This window comes from Myotis yumanensis, unplaced genomic scaffold (assembly GCF_028538775.1).
Source record: "Myotis yumanensis isolate MYYU_CA2020_CCGP unplaced genomic scaffold, mMyoYum1.0.hap1 SCAF_2, whole genome shotgun sequence".
NCBI classification, from domain to species: domain Eukaryota; kingdom Metazoa; phylum Chordata; class Mammalia; order Chiroptera; family Vespertilionidae; genus Myotis; species Myotis yumanensis.
In genome coordinates this window covers 26,564,384-26,579,935 of record NW_027223753.1, presented here as the reverse complement: position 1 = coordinate 26,579,935, position 15,552 = coordinate 26,564,384, and the positions used below count along the sequence as shown (strand labels likewise).

Genomic DNA, 15,552 nt, shown 5'->3' with positions numbered 1-15,552 from the left:
GGAAATGAATGTAAAGGTACTTGGCTCAGTCCTAAAAAATAGTAAGGATTCCATAGATGTTAATTAAATTATCTTCTTCCTTACTCCTCAAATCTAATCAGTTATCAAAATCAACAGGCTCCATCTTGCATCATCCTGATTGACAAAAATTAAGAATTTATAACTTTTGCCAGATTGCAATAACTTCTTTGCCAGTCTCCCAATTCCAGTAATACACTCTCTTTATCCAGTCTCCATATTACCATAGTGATCCTTCTTAAATGCAAATATAATTATGATAGTCTTTTATTTAATATTATTCAATACTCCCCAGGGCATTCAGGGTAAAGTCCAAACAAGGTTTCCATAACCTGGAACCTGGTCCTGCTTTATCTCCTACAACTACAGTTTTATCTCTTGCCACACCTTTCCTCAGCACAGTACAGTAATCCAGGACTACTAGCACTTTCCAGAAAGAGTCCTGCTTTCTCTCACTTCTGAGCCTTTATAATGCTATCCTCTTTGCTTTGTTGATTTCCTTCCTAATCTGCCCTGTCTCAGACCTCCTACTGCCTTATAATACTTAGCTAAGGTGCTGCCTTCTCCAGGAAGCTTATCTAGTTCAAATGCTTTTCCTTCTCAATCTTCCCCCTCTCCAGAACTCCTATGGTCCATTAAGTCTTAACTAAAGTAATACCTCTCCAAGAAGCATTTCCAATATGTGTTCCCACATATTGTGCGCTTACCTCTACCACACATTTAACATATACGTTTTAAATCATTTATTTAATCATTTAATAGGCAACTGGCCACTTGAGGGCAGAAACCATGTACTATAAATGTACTATGCACTGTAAATACTGTAGGTTGGTAAGAGTCCTTGAGGTAATAAAAATCCTATCCTATATAATAAAAGCCCAGCGACCGAACAGCGCAACGACCAGAACAACTGGTCGACCAATTGCTATGACACACACTGACCACCAATGGGCAGACACTCAACACAGGAGCTGCCCCCTGGTGGTCAGTGCACTCCCACAGTGGGAGCGCCGCTCAGCTGACCAGGATGAGCAGCTGCTTCTGGGAGTAGTCGCTCAGAGGGCAGGTCCACAGCTGCTCGGCTGACCTGGATGAGCAGCTGCTCCTGCAGCAGGCCGATCCCCACAGGCCAAGTCCCCCCACCAGTGCACAAATCCTGTGCACCGGGCCTCTAGTATAATAATAATAGCCTTTACCCTCTCCCTCCCCTCAACACAAGTTTGGCTGTTTCCTCTCTCTGACAAATCTGAGGAGAAGTGGTTTTTTCCCCTTACTTTCTTTTTTGCTTATCTATTTTAGGATTTTACAAAAACCCTGATCTTTCAAATAAATGCTGCCTTCTTGGGCACAAATCACACTGCTATAGAGATTTCCAAACCAATTCTTGTTTATTAAATTATATATTAATTAAATATAATAGTCCCTTATAGCTGTGCTTTATATCACCAATCTGCTTCTTCTAAGACTTGATTTTAATAAAAGACTTAATTCTATGAGATATATTATGAAGATACTGATCCCTATCTACACTAATAAAAGAGAAACATGGTAATTAGCGTTCAACCGCTACCCTTTTCATTGGCTAATCAGTGAGTATATGCAAATTAACTGTCAGCCAAGATGGCGGCAGGCAGCCCTGCACTGAAGGGAGCAGGGAGGCTCGCTTACTTCAGTGACTGCGGACTCCAACATTCCCCGCCTCACTTGTCTGCCTCTCAGCTGCAACTCTAAGCAACTATGTACTATGTTGCAAATAAGAAGCTAAACAAAACCCCAGAAACCGGCTTTCATTCAGCCGGGCTTTAGCAACATTGTATCGATGTTTTTAGCGGCGAGGCCTCAGAGCTGAAGCTGGCCCAGAATAAAAAAATAAGAAAACAAGGAGCGGTTGGAAGCTTCAGTCACTCGCCAACCAGAAAACAGCCCTCAGCCCCTCACCCAGACTGGCCAGGCACCCCAGTGGGGACCCCCACCCTGATCCAGGACACCTTTCAGGGCAAACCAGCCAGCCCCTACCCATGCACCAGGCCTCTATTCTATATAGTAAAAGGGTAATATGCCTCCCAGCACCGGGATCAGCGGAGCAGCGAGGCTCCCGGCACTGGGATCAGCGTGACAGGGGGCAGCGCCCAAACCCCCAGATCACCCTGTGGCTGTGTGTGACAGGGGGCAGGGCCACAACCTCCCTATCTGCCCTGCTCTGTGCCTGATAGGGGGGAGCTCCCCAATCCCCTGATTGCCCTGTGGCTCTGTGTTTGACAGGGTGCAGCGCACCAACCCCCTGATCGACCCTGCTGCTCTGTGTGTGACAGGGTGCGGCGCCCCAACCCCCCCCCCCCCCACGGGCCCTGCTCTGTGTGTGACAGGGTAGAGCCATAACCTCTTCATCGGCCCTGCCCCGAGTGTGACAGTGGCGGTGCCCCAACCCCCTGATTGGCCCTGCTCTGTGGGTGACAGAGGGTGGCGCCCCAACCCCCCTCCACGGGCCTTGCTCTGTGTGTGACAGGGTAGAGCCATAACCTCCCCATTGGCCCTGCTCTGTGTGTGACAGGGGGCGGTGCCCCAACTCCCCTATCGGCCCTACTCTGTGAGTGACAGTGGGGAGCTCCTCAACTCCCTGATGGGCCCTACTCTGTGAGTGACAGGGGGCAGCGCCCAACCCCCTGATCAGCTCTGCTCTGTGCGTGACAGGGGGTGGCGCCGCAACCTCCCAATCGGCCCTACCCTGAGCGTGACTGAGGGTGGCATCGCAACCTCCCGATCCACCCCGCTCTGTGCATGACGGGGCGGCGCCCCAACTCCCCAATCGGCCCTGCTCTGAGCCGGACCAGGGGCTGAACTTAGGAATTGGGCCTGGCCTCTGCCACCCGGAAGCAGGCCTAAGCCAGCAGGTCGTTATCTCCCAAGGGGTCCCAGACTGCGAGAGGGCACAGGCCGGGCTGGAGGACCCCCTTCCCCCAGTGTACAAATTTTTGTGCACTGGGCCTCTAGTTCATGGGTCAACACTCAACAACTGAGCCACAATGGCCCGGCCCACCTGGCTTTTAAGCAATTATGTGACTCTATGGTTCATCAGAGCATCCAGCCCCCATTGTTTGCTAAGCACAGTACTGTGAATTCAAGGCCTCTCTATGGTGTCTTGGTTACATTATTAGCAGCTTTCAATTTTCTCCATGGAGGCCAATATTTTTCACATTCAGGCTAGATGACACAGGTCTAGAAGGCAAATGCTTAAAATAAGAGTTTTCCCCAAAATACAGAATTGCCAGAGCAGAACACTCTGCCTCATCTTGTTCCTTGCCATTTATTTATTTATTTACTTTTTTATTTTTTTCTTTCTTTCTTTCTCTTTCTTTCTTTCTTTTGTCTTCTTTTTTTTTTTTAACATGTTTTTATTGGTTTCAGAGAGGGAGAGAGGGAGGGAGGGAGGGATAGAAACATCAATGAGAGGGAATCATTGATCGGCTGCTTCCTGGATGCGCCCTACTAGGCACATGCCCGCAACCAGGGCATGTGCCCTGACCAGGAATCGAACCGTGACCTCCTGGTTCACAGGTTGATGCTCAACCACTGAGCCATGATGGCGAGGCATTCCTTGCCATTTTTTGATTGACAATAACCAAGAACTACATGTAAGCTTCATAAATGAATGTATAGGTTTCCAACTATTTATCATATAAGCTTTAGAAAAAGAGGCAAACCTGCCGAAACCGGTTTGGCTCAGTGGATAGAGCGTCGGCCTGCGGACTGAAAGGTCCCAGGTTCGATCCCGGTTAGGGGCATGTGCCTGGGTTGCGGGCACATCCCCGGTGGGGGGTGTGCAGGAGGCAGCTGATCGATGTTTCTCTCTCATCGATGTTTCTGACTCTCTATCTCTCTCCCTTCCTCTCTGTAAAAAATCAATAAAATATATTTAAAAAAAAAAAAAAAGAAAAAGAGGCAAACCTAATTACACAAATTTAAATAAAACTAGAATTCAGGAAACCACGTCTGAGTCTCAACTCTGCAGTATTAACTGTATTACTTTAGAACAGTCATTTAATGGATCCTCACCTAGCACACAGATTTAAGATTTAAGATTGAAGTAGTACATTTTATAGATGACTAGTGACTTTGAGAGTCTTAAAATGTAGTTAAAATGTTATCACTGCATATTGTGTGCTAGAATGTAGGCCTCCCAGGAGGACAGATATTTATCCATTCTCTTCCCCAACCCCAGTCCCATTAATTTGCAGTATCTAGAACAGGGGTGGGCAAACTTTTTGACTCGAGGGCCACAATGGGTTCTTAAACTGGACCGAAGGGCCGGAACAAAAGCATGGATGGAGTGTTTGTGTGAACTAATATAAACTCAAAGTAAACATCATTACATAAAAGGGTACGGTCTTTTTTTTTTTTTTAGTTTTATTCATTTCAAATGAGCCGGATCCAGCCCGTGGGCCGTAGTATGCCCACGGCTGATCTAAAACAACCTGGCACACAGAAGATGCTCATAAATGAAAGTGCTTAGCACTGTGGCAGCTACTGCAGAAATAGAAGACACAGTCTCTGCCCTCCAGAAGCGTTCATTCTTATTGAGAAGGACAACATAGATGAAATGGCAACATAATAAATCCTGAAAACTTGTCATTGATGTTTCTATCTCACTCCCTCTCCCTTCCTCTCTGCAATCAATATACATATACACACTTATATAAAGACTATATTTTTAAAAGTTGTTAGATATCTAACTTCACTTGGATCAGGGTAAGTTAAAGTGTCAACCTTTATACTAAAGCTTTTTCTTTGCAGAATGTTGTATGGTTCTGAATTATCCTATCTAATAAAGAGGTAATATGCAAATAGACCATCACTCCAATACACAAGATGGCCACCCCAATGTGGTCAAAGATGGACGGCAGGGGAGGGCAGTTGTCACGATCAGGCCTATAGGGGAGGACAGTTGGGGGGAACCAGGCCTGCAGGGGAGGGCAGTTGGGAGGGACCAGGCCTGAAAGGGAGTTGGGGGTGATCATGCCTGAAAGGGAGGGTAGTTGGGGGCGACAAGGCTGGCAGGGGAGGGCAGTTAGGGACAATCAGGCCAACAGGGGAGCATTTAGGGGCAATCAGGCAGGCGAGCGGTTGGAAGCCAGCAGTCCTGGATTTTAGAGGGTGCAGGCTGAGCTGAGGGACACACACAAACACACACACACACACACACACACACACACACACACCCCGTGCACGAATTTCATGCACCAGGCCTCTAGTATAGTATAAATTACTATGTGGTCTGAGAGCTCAGAAGAAATCAATGAGGATTGAAAGTAATCTGGTTGGAGGGACGTGGGGCATCTTGATAGAAAAGGTAAAAGAAAAAAAGGAAAGACATTCCAGAGCAATCAGAAGCAAAGAAGAGAGAACAAGGCAATGCATAAAAAGTACAAGACCGCATATATCATGCAACGTGAAGTATCATGGGAAAGCCAGGCAGTATTTGAATTTGATGTTGTGATAATTGTGAAGCCATTCAGGGATTTTGAGTGAATAATATAATGAAAGATAAATTTTACAAATACTATCTGAGAAAAAACACACAAAAAACAAATACTGCTGAGAAACAGAATGGGATTTGGGGGGAAAAGGAAAATACTAGGGTTTAAGTTAGGTTGAAAGCTGTTGTTCATCTGTAAAATAAGAAGGCTACTATAAAAAATATATTTTATATTTCAAAGTTAAACATCCATAACATCTAGTGTCTAACCAGATACAGAAAACACAGGAAAAGAATAGATTAATCCACAAATAATCAGTTTTAGGCAGCTAAGTGACCAGCACACGAATTAAGTGCTGTGGAAATCTAAAAGAATGGTAAAGTAGTTTTTCTGCCCTAAGGGAGTTGCAGGAGAAACAAAGCTACCTTCCACTGAATCACTGGCTCTCAGGATTAGGAGGGCGTGCAGGAACTATCTTGTAAAAACACCATCTGATGCCAAAACAGTCCTTTCAACATTCCCAGCAATTAGTCAGGTAGCCTCTGTTCAGTTACCTTCAGTGTGGAGAACCCAAGACTTTTGGAAGCAGCCCATTCCATTCAGACAGCTCAAAGTATTTAAAAGTTCTTCCTTATATGGAGACAAAATTGGCTTCCCTGCAACTTCCACCCACTGATCTTGGTTTGCCATTGAAGGTCACACAAAACAAGTGTGCATTAAACACAGAACAAGTAACAAATGTGCAGCGCTGACTAATGAATACAGTAGCATTCAGAAAAAGGGAGCCCAAGATGACTCCAGAGTTGCAAATCCAGTGGCCTAAGAGAATGATGACACTATAGACGGAAACATGTTCTACAATGTTTTGGTTAGGGCAAAAAAAAACCTGGTCATTTTTAGATAGGCAGTATGTGAAGAGATGAAGCATCAAATAGAAATGGCCAGTTAAGTAGTTAGAAATTAAGCTTGGGAAGATCAAGACTGGAGATCAATGTCTGCAAGTCATCGGCAAAGAAATGTCATGAAGTCACAAGAATGGATAGGCTCTTGAAGGGATGTCATGCAGAGCAAAAAGAAACTAGAACATTGGTTCTCCAGCAATTTCTTTTGTGATCTGAAACGAAGTAAAATCAGAAATGGCTTTTGTGATACCTGTCAAAGCTGCTTCATACTCTCATCATTCTAACAATTGAAGCAACCCAATTCTTCCTGCCTACTCAAGGAAGTTGTGCAAAAGTAAATGGAACCAGGTTACTCCTGCAATTCTTGTCTCATCTCATCAGGCAATTAAACCAGTGGTCTGAATTTCTACTTGAGTAGGAAGTTGCTACACTTAAATGTTTTCTACTTTGTCTGGTAGTTGTTCCCTTAAGTTATAATGAAATTGAAGAGAAACTGTACATTTCAGCCTGTATACTATGGTAGTACAACTGATCTGTTTCAAAAGGCTTCTCTTGGCCTTGACTTGTAATTCTTTTCCTGAGACATTATCCTAAGAAAATCATCCTAGTGTGGGAAAAATGATAGGTGGGAAGATGCTCACTACAATGTTAGCTTAGACTTCTGATTATAACAGAATAGCTAAATGCACTGTGAAAAAAGACTTTAAGAAAACAAAATTTAAAATATTTGTCACATTAGAGTGATGGGGTTTTGGACAATTTACCCCTCCATTTTCCAAACTTTCTTTAACAAAGTTATATAATTTATTCATAATGAAAATAAAGCCAAACAGCCCCACTTGAAATGTCTCTTTAGCTACCAGTGAGCTAAAAGGCATCACTTATTTCTACTAACAATATAGAAATTCTCATCACTAGCCTCTAACATGTCAGAAAGCAAAACCTAGACATGCTAATGACAGATACTTACAAGTTGGCTGTTTTAACCCAGAAACCAAAGAACAGACACCACTTTGCCCCAGTAAAGATGCCATCTAAATCTAACCCAAATCAGGAGCCACTGTTCTTCCCCAAGCATTTGGTTTCACTGATGAAACCAATGACATTTAGTGCCTGAGTCATTGCCACCTGAGGCTTAGATTAAGAGAATGAAAGGCCTATCTTCTAGGGAGGGAAAGAATCCAATTCAGTATCAGCACTTGTCTCCTGTTCCCTCCTTAACATGGTCCTCTATCTGAAACTCCAGGAGTAAAGCTAGTAATAATGTACAAGCTGGAGTCAAGACTTGGGAACTAGCTGTTTTAAAGGTCTGGAGCAAACATAACTTTATGTGGCAATGGGTTCCTCTCTGTCTTACAGTCAAGGAATATGATGAAGACTAACTGCACAGGAACATTTAGCAGGCATCTTTGACATTGTATAAGGAAAAACTGCTTTGGCTGATTTCAGCTGGGCAGTGGCTTTAAACAGAACAGCATTTCCCATTCTCATGCATAAAGATAGATTCAAGGATGCCATTTGTCCCTACCCATGATTTAGCTACAATTAGATGTATGAAAAGATCTGTGACTATAAGTCTATAATTAACTTAAATACAGGAATTTTTATGACCTCTGGAGGAGAAAAAGGAAACAAAACAAAACAAAAAATGCAAGCTCATTCCTTCCATGAAACATTTCAACTATAACTATTTTCCAGTCAGACGGAAAAGTTTGACATGACAGGTTTGGTAATACAAAGCAAACAAAGCTGCACTGTGCATGAGGAATATTTTTAGAGCCATGATTCTTTTTATGCTGTTTACATGAACAGCATATCACAAAAAAACTGCTTCATGGTGGATGCTGTAACTGCATTAAAGATGATAAACTATAATAATTTAATCAATCAAATAAACATTGAATACAACATCATAAACTATATGCAGTTTAAGATAAATAATTCCTGTCCACTACACCAAGCTGCCTAAATGCAGGCAACATGAACAAAACAGGAATTTATATATCCCCACTAGGGGACATACAAGGTGGGGCAAAAGTAAGTTTATAGTTGTTCATATGAAAAAATAATACAAGAATTAATAAATAATACAAGAATAAATTCTGTATTTCTCATTCTCACAACTGTAAATCTACTTTTGCTCCACCCTCTATAAATCTCCTCACTTGCGCTGTCAACTAACCCAAAGCTTTCTTCTGGTGAGTGCCTAAATCAGTAGCATTTCTCTATTAAGATCACACCCTCTGATGAAAAGAACAAAAAAAACAAAAAAGGCAAGTCATTCAAGGACCACCCAGGAATTCTCTGAATAAATAATAATTCTTGCTGTCTCAATGAAACGTATGATTCATTCATTGCAGGATACCTAGTACTTCTCATGTGCCATACACTGCGCTAAGCATGGCCATGGAGCCTGCCTTTAGAAAAATTAGTTGGAGATAAGGCATTGCACAATCATAGCTATGATATGATACTTTTTTTTTTAAACATATTTTTATTGATTTCAGGGAGGAAGGGAGAGGAAGAGAGAGATAGAAACATCAATGATGAGAGGGAATCATTGATTGGTTGCCTCCTGCACGCTGGACTGAGCCTGCAACCCAGGTATGTGCCCTTGACCAGAATCATATCTGGGACCCTTTGGTCCGCAGGCTGCTGCTCTATCCACTGAGCCAAGGGGACATGCTTGGGTTGTGGGCTCGATCACCAGTAGGGGGCGTGCAGGAGGCAGCCGATCAATGATTCTCTCTCATCACTGATGTTTCTCTCTCTCTCTCCCTCTGAAATCAATAAAAATCTATTAAAAATAAGTAAGTAAATAAATAAAATCCTACAATGCACAGGACAACACCACAACAAAAAATTATCCAGCCCAAATTGTCAACTGTGCCAAGTTGAGAAACCCTGTCCCAATATAGTGAGGAGCAAAGGGAAGTTCAAGAGATACAAATAAAATGCTAATGTGGCAGTTGAGGACTTTCTAAATTATATTGTCAATCTAAAACATCCAAAAAAACTAATTAAGATAAGAGTCTGATTGTGGAGAATTTTGTAAATTGGACAATGGAGTTTAGACTTGATTCTTTTTTAAAATTTTATGTTTATTTCCATTTCTCCTATGATTTTTTTAATGTATTTTTATTGATTTCAGAGAGGAAGGGAGAGGGAGAGAGGAGACAGAAACATCAATGATGAGAGAGAATCATGGATCGAATGCCTCCTGTAAGCCCCCTACTGGGGATCCAGCCCGCAACCCAGGCATGTGCTCTTGACTGGAATCGAATCCTGGATCCTTCAGTCTGCAGGCTGATGCTCTATTCACTGAACCAAACCAGCCAGGGCTAGATTTGATTCTTCGGTAATATGATTCTTTGGGAAAGTGAAGGGTAATGAGATGAAAATGGTTCTTCGCAAGATTAGTCTAGTTGTGGTGCAGAAGTTGAAGTATAGGCATGAAAGCCAGGTTAGTAGAAAGTAAAGAAACTGATGATGACAATTCCAAGGCATAATCACTAGGACTGGATAAATTATGGCTTGAGAATCCTGAGATTTCAAATCTCAGGATTAAATTCCAAACCAGAGGGTTTAAATTCAAATGATATTTTGCATTTGCTTGTTTAAGTAAAATGAATCATTGACTCACAATGCTTCAGAAAACTGAAAGGAGGAAGTAAATTTTTAAAGGCTTAGTCCCTCGTTAAAAAAAATAATAGCAATTAAACAAATGTATGTATAACCAAGAAAAGGGGTGACAATAAAGATCACCACTTATTGGAAACAAAACATTTTACAAACTAAACAGCTAACCTCCTCAAGGCAAAAACACATTAATCGAATCTTAACACTACCACCATTTTCAGTTTGCAAGACAGGTTGTACATGACAAAGTACTTTCACTGCTACATTTTATTTAAACTTCTGAGACATAAATTATGTCCACCTGATTGATAAAGTATTTGGGGGAGGGGAGAAAAAAGCAGGAAATTCTTATAGAATTTTCTTTATGTTGGACTGCAACAACTTATACAATAAGCAAGCTGTCAACCACAGAATAAAATACAAGTGCAGTCAAATAAGGTATCAAAAGCCATTCAAAGCCGAAACCGGTTTGGCTCAGTGGATAGAGCGTCGGCCTGCGGACTGAAGGGTCCCAGGTTCGATTCCGGTCAGGGGCATGTACCTGGGTTGCGGGCACATCCCCAGTAGGTAATGTGCAGGAGGCAGCTGGTCGATGTTTCTCTCTCATCGATGTTTCTAACTATCTCTCTCCCTTCCTCTCTGTAAAAAATCAATAAAATATATTTAAAAAAAAAAAGCCATTCAAAACCTGGCAGGCATCTACCTTTTTACTGATCTTATCTTCTGCCACAAACTCCAGGTTCCAGTACTTCATGGCCTCTCCTGCCTCCACATCTTGCTCTTGCTGTTTCCACTATTTGAGTACCTTACTAGACATCTTTGCTTGGATGTGCAGCAAACACCTTGTACTCAATATATCCAAAATTAATTTTCTTTCCCTGCCACCTGCCCAACCCAGCCTTCCCTCTCATAATACCTATCTTGGTGAATGGTACTACCCAGTTCCCTAAGCCAGAAAACCAGGCAATCACCCTAGACCAGTGGTCGGCAAACTGCGGCTCGCAAGCCACATGCGGCTCTTTGGCCCCTTGAGTGTGGCTCTTCCACAAAATACCACATGCGGGCGTGCACGCACTGTGCGACTGAAACTTTGTGGCCCATGCTTAGAAGTCAGTTTTCGGCCTGGGAGAGTCTATTTTGAAGAAGTACTGTTGACATTTGGCTCTGCTGACTAATGAGTTTGCCGACCACTGTCCTAGACTACTCCTATTTCCTCACTCCCATTAGCAACCAGCCTCCAGCTCTATGGATTCCATCTTTTTAACATTGTTCAAGCCTGATTCCTCCTCTCCTTTCCACTGTCATTGCCCTATTTAAAATCATGATTATGGAAACAGCTTCCAAACACTGGTCTACTTCCTCTCATTTCTCTTCCCATTTGACAGACTGAACTTTCTAAAACATAAATCTGCCCTGGCCTATGTGGCTCAGTTGTTGAGCACTATCCCATGCACCAAAAGGTCACTGGCTCGATTCCCGGTCAGGGCATATGTCGAACTTGCAGACTAGCTCCCTAGTGCGGGATTGGGGGTGGCGGGCCATGCAGGAGGCAACCAATTAATATTTCTCTCACATCAGTGCTTCTCTCCCTCTCCCTTCATTTCTAAAATCAATAAAAGCATATTTAGCCCTGACCGGTTTGGCTCAGTGGATAGAGCGTCGGCCTGCGGACTGAAGGGTCCCAGGTTCCATTCCAGTCAAGAGCATGTACCCTGGTTGCAGGCACATCCCCAGTAGGGGGTGTGCAGGAGGCAGTTGATGGATGTTTCTCTCTCATCGATGTTTCTAGCTCTCTATCCCTCTCCCTTCCTCTCTGTAAAAAATCAAAATATATATATATATTTTTAAAAAGCATATTTAAAAATAAATATAATAAAACATAAATCTGACAACATAATTTTCCTACATAAAAGCCTTCAAAGCCTCCTCATAGCTTTCAGGGTCAGATCCATATTCCACATTGTTGTTTTTTTTTTTTTTTTTAAATATGTATATTGATTTCAGAGAGGAAGGGAGAAGGAGAGAAGATAGCAACATCAATGATGAGAGAGAATCATTGATCAGCTGTCTCTGTACATTCCCCAGTGGGGATCAAGCCTGCAACCCAGGCATGTGCCCTGACTGGGAATTGAACCATGACCTCCTGGTTCATAGGGTGACACTCAACCATTAAGCCACTCCAGTTGGGCCAGATCCATATTTCCTAACATGGTTTACAAGGTCCTTCATATTTGACCCCCACCACTTCCCATTTCCTTCACTTCTCCAAGCATTACTAGAATTCTAGTCACACTGAACTAGTCATGGTCTTTCACGTGTCCAGATCTCCATGTCCTTGGTTTTGTATGCTTTGCATGCCAATTCCTTTTCCAGATTCACCATATGGCTAAATAAATCTCCAAGACTTAGCCTCCCATTTCCTCCTCAAAGCCTGGAAATCTGGCTCAGCGATTTCTCCTCTTACTGCCTTTCAGCCTTGTGCTCACACAGTGCACTTGAACATTGTAAACCATCCCTGCTTTACTTGTCTGCCCCTTCCTCCACTCTATGAGAACTGTATTCTTAGCCACCAGGGCCAAGTGCCTCCTTTAATCTGTGCCTCACACATGTTAAAGGCTCGAGAAATCACTGGTGATGGGCTGTCCCGTTTTTCACTTGAACAGGAATTCCTACAAAGAAGTTCAACTGGCAGTTCTGATACTTCTGCCTTAAAAAGGTTGCCATCCTCTCTTCATCGAGCTTATTCCTATTCATCCTTCAAAATTCATCTCAAACACTGCTTCTGCAGAAGGAATTTTCCTGAGCCCCTTGTTACATATTTCCATAGCATCCCGTGTTCTTTCCTAACACATCACATTTATAATTACTTCTTAAACAAACGTCCCTGCAAACAGTTAGCTCCTTGATGGCAGGATCTAGCTGGTTTTGTTTCAAAACTGCATTCCCTGGATGTGGCAGGGTGCCTGAGACAGAATAAACACAATTTGTTCTAAATTTAATTCTGTGAGGTGAGTGGAGATCTCCACCTAAAGGATGGGGGGGAGGGGAGGGGAGGGAGGAAGAGGCTCAAAGAAGTTAAATAAGGCATCTATGGCCACAGATACTCAGCAGTGGGGCAAGACCTAACCTCAGCCATCTGATTTCAGGACCAGGAGTATGCAACACCCTCAATAAAGTTAACTTCAGAATAAGAGCAACTGACTAGGAGGAAGGGAGGACTATCCGAATGCAAATACAAGGACCTGCCCCTCTCTCCATTTAAAAACTTCCCAGGCATCCCAAACACGCGGCATTACAACAAAAAATAAGAAGTTCCAAGAAGCCTTTATCTTGGTGCCCTTTAACTGACAGATGCCAAAGAGAGGACACCCAACCGGAAAACCGTTCCGAGGCAGGTTCTCGGGGAAAGAATGTAGGAAGGATCTGGGGCTTGGATTCAAAGAACTCAAGTCATGATTCCAATTATTTCCCTCATTAGCTATACGATCGTAGACCAGCCTGTTCTTTCCGGGATCAATTTACCCATCCGTGCAATGGGGGCGAGATGGGGATAAGGAAGACTACTAAGGTCTCGGAGGTTCCTTTTAGTTAGGGCATCTTAGGAATCAGGCCTCCGCTGAAGCTGATGACCCGGACTGCGAAATCCAAGGGAAAGGCCACCCCGGGAGAGCCCAATTCAGTTGGTCACCCCAGCCCCACCTCAAGAGACCGCGCCCAGGTTACCAGGTCGGCCTCAGGGCCTCCGCCCCAGACCCCTCGGCAGGGTTCACCACGCGCACATAGGCCAGGAACATAGGCCATTAACAACGCCAGGGGCCAGTGGGCCGCGGAAGGCAGCCCAGTCCCTACCCGACCGCGAACCCTCACCTCAGAGCTCGGCTTCACCTCCGGACTGCGAACAGCCGCTTTCCACTTCCGGCAAGAACCGCCCAGCAATCTTCGCGCGACCCACTTCCGGGCCCTCACTGGGCGCGGCACCCCCACCGGAAACGAACGGCCAGCTGAAATGCCTGGCTGGAGGAGCGCGGGGAGGAAGTCCGGCCGCCCCGCTCGTGACTCCACCCCCTATTCACCACGCCCCGGTGTCTACCCGCCAGCCAGGAGCGCACAGGCAAAACAGCCCCGCCCCCAGGGCGGGAGCGACCCCCGAAGGGCGTGTCCTATCTGGCCACGCCTCCATCTAACTGTGGGGCCGCAGACGCCGGGACCAATGAAGAGATGAAATTGCTGGCTAAGCTCCACCTCCAGAGAAGGAGGACAGGTAAGTGAGTAATGCTCCTACCAGTATGGGCTCATTGGCAACGGCCGCTCCCTTTTCACAACCGTCCAGAAGGGGTCTTGGAGGGACCAAGGGGTAGTTTTTCTGAGGGGCGGAGTTCTCGGCGGCCATCAACTATGCGAGGCGATGAAGGCTAAGCTCCGCCTCTCTCGGGGCGTGCGTACCTCGGTTTCCCCGTTTGTGACGTTGGCCTTGGACAGTGTTCTGGGGGGACCTGCAGAGGCTGGGTGTGGGGAGAGGGTGGACGAGGGCGCGTGGGCTCAGCCCCGGGCTCCTGGGCGTGCCCGCTGCGGCCTCGCTCGCTCTGCCCCGACTGGGAAGGTGGAAGCTCGCGCCACTTCCTGTTAGTTCGGTGCGCTCTGTGACCATAGATGGTCAGGTCTGGGGCCTCGCGGAAGCCTCCGCCCCGCGGTTTTGGAGTCCTTCCTCCAAGCCCCCAGGGTGTGGTTTCCGAGACTAAGATAGCGGAATTAGAAGAGATACTGCTTGCTCTACTCCACTAAAACCCGGCTTCTGAAGTAGCCTCACCCCGGGCTGGGCGTCCCCCGCCCGCTGCCACTCAGTTCAGGGGAGGTTCTGCACGGCGGCTGCAGCCCGCCGGGGAGGCTTGTCTTCCTGGCTCGGACCTAGGGATCAGAGCTTTGTTGCCTCAAGGCTCACATTTTCCAACCATTGATTATCCTCCCACAAAGATTTATTTCCAGCAAAAATTGGCCAGTGCTATATAGTTCCTGTCCCTTCAGTTGAGCGACTGTGATAGTTCCAAGCTTCAAGTTGAATGCAGGCGTTATATGCCAGTCATTCATTCAACAAATACAGTTCTTATAATAAGAACTACCATTTATTACGCGCTGACTACATGCCAGGCCTGTACTGAATGCTTCAAGTGCATGCATTTTCATTTAATCCTAATAGGATCACTCTGCGGTAGGTACCATTATAGCCTTCAGTTTTAAAATGAGGAAGCTGAATTATTTGCCAAGGTTGCAAAGTAACTGTTTTACCTTTGAAAGGAACACATCTACCTGACTCTAAATCCCTTAACCTCCATATAGAGACCATACTGAAATCATTTGGGGCAGTGTTGAGGCAGTGTTGCTTCTCTGGATGAGGAGACTTCCTGGGTTTTAGTCCTGGCTTAGGCCCTTAAGTAGGGGTCAGGCTTTTATCAGGTTACCTAATTTCTTTGAACCTGGGCCTCTTCCCAATTTTATGACTCCTAGTATGTTTACAAGAAAAA

The 15,552-nt window shown here is 44.7% G+C and overlaps 2 protein-coding genes across 4 annotated transcripts in view; one reads left to right on the top strand and one right to left on the bottom strand.

Annotated features, from left to right (window-relative positions):
* CAP1 (cyclase associated actin cytoskeleton regulatory protein 1) overlaps positions 1-14,005 on the bottom strand; it is a 30,831-nt gene extending 16,826 nt beyond the window's left edge. For 2 of the 3 annotated variants that reach the window (XM_070404809.1, XM_070404811.1), the window contains exon 1: positions 13,901-14,005. The gene's annotated coding sequence lies outside the window, so the exon portion shown is untranslated. The remainder of the gene's footprint in view (positions 1-13,900) is intronic. The other variant, XM_070404810.1, reaches the window with a different exon arrangement.
* Positions 14,006-14,240: 235 nt separating this feature from the next.
* MYCL (MYCL proto-oncogene, bHLH transcription factor) overlaps positions 14,241-15,552 on the top strand; it is a 104,617-nt gene continuing 103,305 nt past the window's right edge. Inside the window, exon 1 of the mRNA XM_070404808.1 lies at positions 14,241-14,294. The gene's annotated coding sequence lies outside the window, so the exon portion shown is untranslated. The remainder of the gene's footprint in view (positions 14,295-15,552) is intronic.